Consider the following 7,105-nt stretch of genomic DNA (forward strand, 5'->3'; position numbering starts at 1 on the left):
CTCCTCCACCAGCTTGGACCTGGCCGACGCCCACCAGCCTCCCCGCCGCCCTCCCATTGTTCCCGTGGCAGGAGCTCGCAGAAAACCACGCCACGCATTCCAGCCCCCTCTCAGGTGGCAATACCTCTGGACTCTCTCGGGACTCTCGAGGCGCTGGTCCGTGGCTCCTGGACCCCGACGCCCGCCCTCCACAGGCGCTGGCACGCCCGAAGCGAAGAGCTTTTCTAAATAACCACCACAGCCCTTACCAGCGCTCCTCCAGGGAGGGAGGAACTAACCTAAGTCCAGCCAGCTCAAGAGAGAAGCAGGGAGGTGGGGCACCCATTAGGCGCCCCCATTCTGTAGATGAAGAAACGGAGAGGATTCCTGCTCCAGAGCTCCTGGGAAGTCCAGGGCCCTCCAGAAATGTGGGGAATAAGGAGCCTGGCCTCCTTTGTTGAACAATAAATAAAGCACAGAGCGGAGGGGGGGGAGCAGTGTCATGCACTTTCCTGGGTTTTACTGGAAGTCAGGAGGTAGGCACAGGCTTACTAAGCTCCAAAACTCTCAACTGCTGTGTCTCACTTAGTCCTCACCGGGGTCCCATGTGGCAGCTGTGATGATCCCCACTTTCCAAATGAGAAGCTTGTCCTGGGCCTCCACCAAGCAGCGCAGAGCCCATATAAAGTCCACCCATGACGGAGGTTCACTGCACCCCTCCCTCTGGTATAGGGACTAAATGCCAAGTGAGCAGCCGGGAACATAAATCAAGGAGGGGCTTCTGCAAACTAAGAGAGGGCAGAACTCAGGGAGCTGAAGCCCCAAAGCAGCACTGAGCGAGGCTTGGTGGGGGTTAGGGGATATAATTCATATCAAAACGAATGTATTTGGAGCACTTACTATATTTCAGGCACTGTTGTAAGAGTTTTACTTGCACTAACTCATTCAATCCCACAATAACTCTGTGGGGGAAGAGGTTATCCTTATCCCCACTGCATACACCAGGAAACTCAAACATGAAGACGTTACGTAGCTTGTCAAGTGTTAAAGCCAAGATCCAAACCCAGGAAGCTGATGCCCAAGCCTGCACATTTAACTACTGAGGCCAGACAGAAGCAGCCCTGAATTCGAGGCAAACATTTGAATGAGTAGAACACCCACCACAGCAAGAGTCTACTTGTCTTCTGTCTCCCTGTGTATAATCCCGCCCAGCACACAGGGCCTGGTATGCAGCCTAGGGTTAAACTATGGCATGACTGCCACATGAGCTGGGGTGACATGTGCAGGGCTCGGGTGCAGCCCTCCCTGCTCTGCTGAGCACTTTTATCAGTGGTTTTAGAGGAAGGCTAGAAACACTCATCAAATCTACAGCTGTCATGAAGTTGGGATGGACAGCAAACCCTCCGGAAACCAAAATTCATTTCCAAAAGATCTCAGCAGCCTTGGGGTTGAGCTGGAACTAACAAGATAAAGTGCTACACCGAATAAATGTAAACTCCCACCCTTTGGTCCAAGCCACAGCAGTCCGGGAGAACTTTCTGTGATGCTGGAAAGTGTCCTGAATCTGCATTATCAGATCTAGTAGCCACAAGCCACCTGTGGCTGTTGAGCACTTGGAATGTGGCTAGTATAACTGAGAAGCTAAAATTTTAATCTATTTCATTTTAAGGATTTTAAATGTAAATTGCTACTTGGGGCTTGTACCTGCCATATTGGACAACGCAGTTCTAAATGATCAAGTGGCCACATAAATGACAGAATCTAGATTAAGAGCAGTTTCAGGGAAAATAACAAAGGTTTGAGTTAACCTCGAGCTCAACAATGCAATGTGGCTTGGGGGGAAAAAAAGCAACAGCAAGGGAGGGAGGGAAAGACGAAAGGAAAAAAAGGAAGGAAGAGGAAAAAAGTGAACATGATATGCTGTATCAACAGAAAACCAGGGTTAAACCTCTACAGTTGGCCTCACTAGAGCCTCTGTGCTGCCCTGGGCTGATGCAGCTGGACACAGGCTTCAGCTCTGGGCTCCACATCCTGAGGGGCACACTGTAGCACCGGAGAGAGTCTAGAGTCCAGAATGCTGAGGACCTGGATGCCATGATGTGGTGAATGATGTGAACGGCTTGAAGAAGGGAAAGCTCAAGGAGTTTACATTTATTCGGTGTAGCACTTTATCTTGTTAGTTCCAGCTCAACCCCAAGGCTGCTGAGATCTTTTGGAAATGAATTTTGGTTTCCGGAGGGTTTGCTGTCCATCCCAACTTCATGACAGCTGTAGATTTGATGAGTGTTTCTAGCCTTCCTCTAAAACCACTGATAAAAGTGCTCAGCAGAGCAGGGAGGGCTGCACCCGAGCCCTGCACATGTCACCCCAGCTCATGTGGCAGTCATGCCATAGTTTAACCCTAGGCTGCATACCAGGCCCTGTGTGCTGGGCGCGATTATACACAGGGAGGCAGAAGACAAGTAAAGCTTGTGTGTCTACAAAAATCTGAAGGGCTGTCATACAGAAGGAGATGTGATTTGTTTGTTATTATTTAGGTCTAATGAAACAAAAAAACCTGCAACTCCCTAAGCTATGCTCTGTTTTCCTCAGCACATAGTCCACCCAGGACCTGGCCCATAATTAATATTGACTACAAATTTCTAGTCAATATTTTGCTAGCTCACAAATGGATATGAGAGAATTCCACTCAGCTCCAGTGGGTGGACATCCAGAAGGATAATAAAGAACACTCCAGCCCTGGCCAGTGTGGCTTAGTTGGTTGAGCATTGTCCCACACACCAAAGGGTTATTGGTTCGATTTATGGTCAGGGCACATGCCTGGGTTGTGGGCTCCATCCCCAAGAAAGGAAGGAAGGAAGGACTCTAACAGTCAAAGCTGTCCGGGAATGGAATGGTCCACCTTGGGAGTGATGAGTTCCCTGCCAATAGATGTATTAAAAGAAATATTGGTCTTCATTTGGAGGCCCTACCAGGAACCAGATGACCTTTTGAGTTGAAAAACGGGCAAGTTCTATTAGGAGGGGAAACACAAGATTAAGGCTGTGCTTCCAGACAATTACCTGGCTATATGTATAGAACAAACTGATGTAGAGGGAGCAGAGGCAGGATGGACCAGTTAGGGACCACTGTAGTGGTCCAGCAGATAAGAGAAGAGGCTAGGTGGCAGCGGGAATAGAAAACCAAGGACAGGAATGTGACAACAGGAGCACTGCCTCTGGACTGGGAGTCAGGAGCTACAGGTTCCAGCCCCGCTTCTGCCATTAGCTTATTGTATGGTTTCAGATAAATCCCTTCCTTTTTCCAGAGTTCAGTTTCCCCATCTGTGAAATGCAAAATAATCTCCAAGTCTCTTCTAACTCTGGATTCTGCTTATGGGAGAGGAATTATGAAGGATAACTGGGATAATGTGCTAGACAGACTTCAATAGCTTCAAAGTAATAATATCATTGGTCCCATTACTATTATTATTATCACCAAGGCCACCTCCTTTGGACTTGGTGACTAGATTGGCAGGAGGGGACAAGAGGAGTCAATGGACTGCATCTGTAGGGGTGGGGATAGGCACCAAGGACCTCTGATTTTTTGGGAGGGTCAGCTAGCCTTTCCACCCCTCCTCCAAGTTCTGTGAGGACAAAGCGTTCTGTGTGCTGTCACCTCGTGAACTGCTTCCTCATTCCTCTGAACCACACCCCATACTTAAAGGAAGCAACCAGTTCTAGGAAAGTTAGACTCTTTCTTCCCTCCTTTTAATGTTCACAAATGACACCTGGTGTTGCCCTTTCCTTAAATAATAAGTACCATCATCTCATATGAAAATAGCCAATATTATTGAGCACTATATGCTAAGCACTTTACTTACATACTTTTCCCACCCCGGGAAGTGGCTATAATTATAATCCCGTTTTCTAGACTAGGACACTGGCTCATGGAGATGCACAATTTTCCCACAGTCACAAAGCTTATGAGGGGGCTTCCCATACAAATCTATGTGCTTTCGAAGCTGCATTCCTCAAGGCTTCCAGCATTTTACTAGGTATTTTTGCAATAACTTGGGGAGGGTGGCAAGACTGGTATGGTATCCAATTTATAGCTGGGAAACTAAAGCTCAGAAAGGAGAAAGCAAATCACTTGGACACATTAGTCAAGGCTTCCAATGTGCAGGCCAACGCTGTTTCCGGTTCTCTGCTGCTCTCCCAAGCCCCAGCGGTGCTTTCCTCCTTCCCCTGCACCGGCCAGGGCCTCCTCAGTCCCAGTCTAACGCCCAGCCCCCTTAAGAGAAGGACTTTTACTTGTCCTTTTCTTAGAACAGAATAAAGAAAGGATTTCTCAAAGACAAAAGTTAATTCCTACCTCCTCCCCCATCGCTACCAGCACACACACTCCAGTCCACCGCCTTGAGGTGATGAGGCTACAGGCTTACAGAGTGAGTCACAGCAAGCTGGCCTACCAGGCTCGGGAGCACAGGTGCTAGGCTCAGTTTAGAGGAGTGGAAAAGTAGGCCAAGTGTCCTCATCCCCAGGCACACAGCCCAATTGCACCTCATGGCCCCCTACTCCTCTCATCCCAAAATTCTGCAAACATTCAGGGAACACTGTGTAAGGCCTTGGGGGCAGAGGGGCATATGGCATATAAGAGTGCATCCTCACCCTTCAGAGGGAATAAGACAGTGAGTACAAAGTGATACATACTTACAAAGAGTGATGGAAGCACAAGGTGATTAATTTCAAGGAGAGACACACCCAAAGGAGTGGTCTTACAGAGTAAGTTGAGCACGAAGAGGCAGTAGAGGGGCACTCTAGGCTACAGGAATGTACTTGCCCTAAAGCTTAAATATATTTGGACTCTATTTAGCAGGCAAAAGGGAGCCATAGAGTGCACTATGACTCCAGAGAAAGACTGAGTTTGAATCCTGGCTCTGTTCCCTCTCAGCTGTTTGACCTTGGGCAAGTTACTTAACCCCCATGGTAGAGATGTTATTATTCCCCATTATTTGCTCTCCCCCTTCCCAGTAAGAGTATACATTTTAGCCCGTTGCCATGTGACCTGCATACCCTCCAGAGGAAGGAGTTCACTTCCCCAGCCCGGTGTCAGACTTAACCACATGACTTATAGGCCAATGAAATTTGGACCAGAGAGATATATACAGGGTGTCCCCCAAAAAAATGTATACACACTTTTAACCCATTATTCATTCTAATGTGTTAAATCTGAAAAGAAAGAAACGTCAATCGAGCTATCAGCTGTTAAAGTGTGCATACATTTTGGGGGACACCCTGTATATACCAGGTCTAAGCAGATACTTGTAGTACCATTGTATGTTTCAGTCTAAAATCATATTCTTTTATCTCGGCTAGTGGAATGGCAGGTCCTAGACAGGAGCTATGCCTTCAGCCTGGACCCAGGAGTGAAAAGACACAGAGAACAGAGCAGCAGCCAATCCACCACTGCCCCACAGTGATTGCTGTGTATTACGAGGGAGAAAACTTTGTTGTTGTAAGCCACCTAGAGTTGGGGGCTGTTTGTTATCATAGCATAATTTAGCATAACTTACTGATTTTAGTAGTACCTACCTCATAGAACTGTTGTAAGGATTAAAGATGACTATCTCATGAAAAATGTATAAGCATTTCATCAGGGATTTGCATTATAAAATGATCATTCTGCCTACACATACATGAAAATTTGACAGCTGACAGAAATGACATTTTCCAAAGAGTAGCAAAGGATGGTGTAGTGGGTGAAATAGTGTCCTCCCAAAAATTCATGTCCACCTAGAACCTCCATGTATGACCTTATTTGGACATAGGTCTTTGCAGATATAATTAGGCAAGGATCTCAAGAATAACTCATCATGGATTTAGAGTGAGCCCTACATCCAATGACTGGTGTCCTCAGAAGAAAAAGAGAAGGCACACAGAGACACAGAGAAGAAGGTGATGTAAAGATGGAGGCGGAGACTAGAGTGATGTGTCTACAAGCCAAGGAAGTCCAAGGATCGCTGGCAACCACCAGAAGCTTAGAAATAGGCGGGGGATGTTTTCTTCTCCAGAGTCTCCAGAAGGAACCGATTCTTCCAGCACCTTCTGGCCTTCTGAACTGTGAGAGAATAAATTTCTATTGTTTTAAGCCACCCGTTTCATGGTAATTCGTTATGACAGCCCTAGGAAACTAATACAGATGAAATACTTTAAAAATGATACTGGCCCTAACTGGTTTGGCTCAGTGGATAGAGCGTCGGCCTGCTAAAAATGATACTGAACAACGGGTTATTCATTTGGAAAAAAAATAAAATTAGATTCCTACCTCATAGCACACACAAAAATAACTTTCAGTTGGGTTAAAGACCTAAATTCAAAAAGCTAAACTTTAAAATCTTTAGAAATAACTTTAAAAGATCATCTTTAAGACCTCAGGGCAGGAAAGAAAAATTACAGGACACAAAAATCACAAGCTGCATTAGTCTGGGTTCTCCAGAAAAAACAGAACCAATAGGACATCTATGTAAATAAGTAGCATTATTATAAGGAATTGGCTCATGTGGTTATGGAGGCTGAGAAGTACTAAGATGTGCAAGCTGTAGACTCAGGAGAGCTGACGGTGTAAATTTAGTCCAAGTCTGGGTCCAAAGACAGAAGACCTATGTCCCAGCTGGAAGTCAGGCAGAGAGCAAATTCTCCCTTACTGCACGTTTTTGTCCCATTCAGGCTTTCAAAGGATTAAATGAGGCCTTCTCACATTGGGGTGGGCAATCTACTTTACTTAGTTTACAAATTCAAATGTTAATTGCATCCAGGAACATTCTCACAGGCACACCTAGAATAACGTTTAACCAAATATCTGATCATTCCGTGGCCCAGTCAGATTGATGCATAATTATTGAGGCAACTTGTAAATAGATATAAAATTGGTCACTATGTGTTTTTTTAATCCCTGTATTTTGAGCTCTGACAATAAAACAAAGCTTTTTAAATTCTAGGGGGAAAGTCAATATATAAAATTAACCATCACACAAATTAAAAAGTGAAAAGGAAGAGTCAATTATCTTAAATGCAGATCTTTTGTGCATCAAGGCGCCATAAAGAAAGAGGAAAGAGAAGCCCCTGAAGGGGGAATGGGGGGACTT

At 45.8% G+C, this 7,105-nt stretch overlaps 1 long non-coding RNA gene across 1 annotated transcript in view; it reads right to left on the reverse strand.

Moving 5' to 3' along the window:
* Positions 1 to 824, reverse strand: part of LOC107183213 — a 45,503-nt gene extending 44,679 nt beyond the window's left edge. Inside the window, exon 1 of the long non-coding RNA XR_001514004.1 lies at positions 125 to 824. This is a non-coding gene — a long non-coding RNA (uncharacterized LOC107183213). The remainder of the gene's footprint in view (positions 1 to 124) is intronic.
* Positions 825 to 7,105: the final 6,281 nt, after the last annotated feature.

The sequence above is a fragment of the Myotis davidii genome, unplaced genomic scaffold (assembly GCF_000327345.1).
Source record: "Myotis davidii unplaced genomic scaffold, ASM32734v1 scaffold38, whole genome shotgun sequence".
Taxonomy (NCBI): Eukaryota; Metazoa; Chordata; class Mammalia; order Chiroptera; family Vespertilionidae; genus Myotis; species Myotis davidii.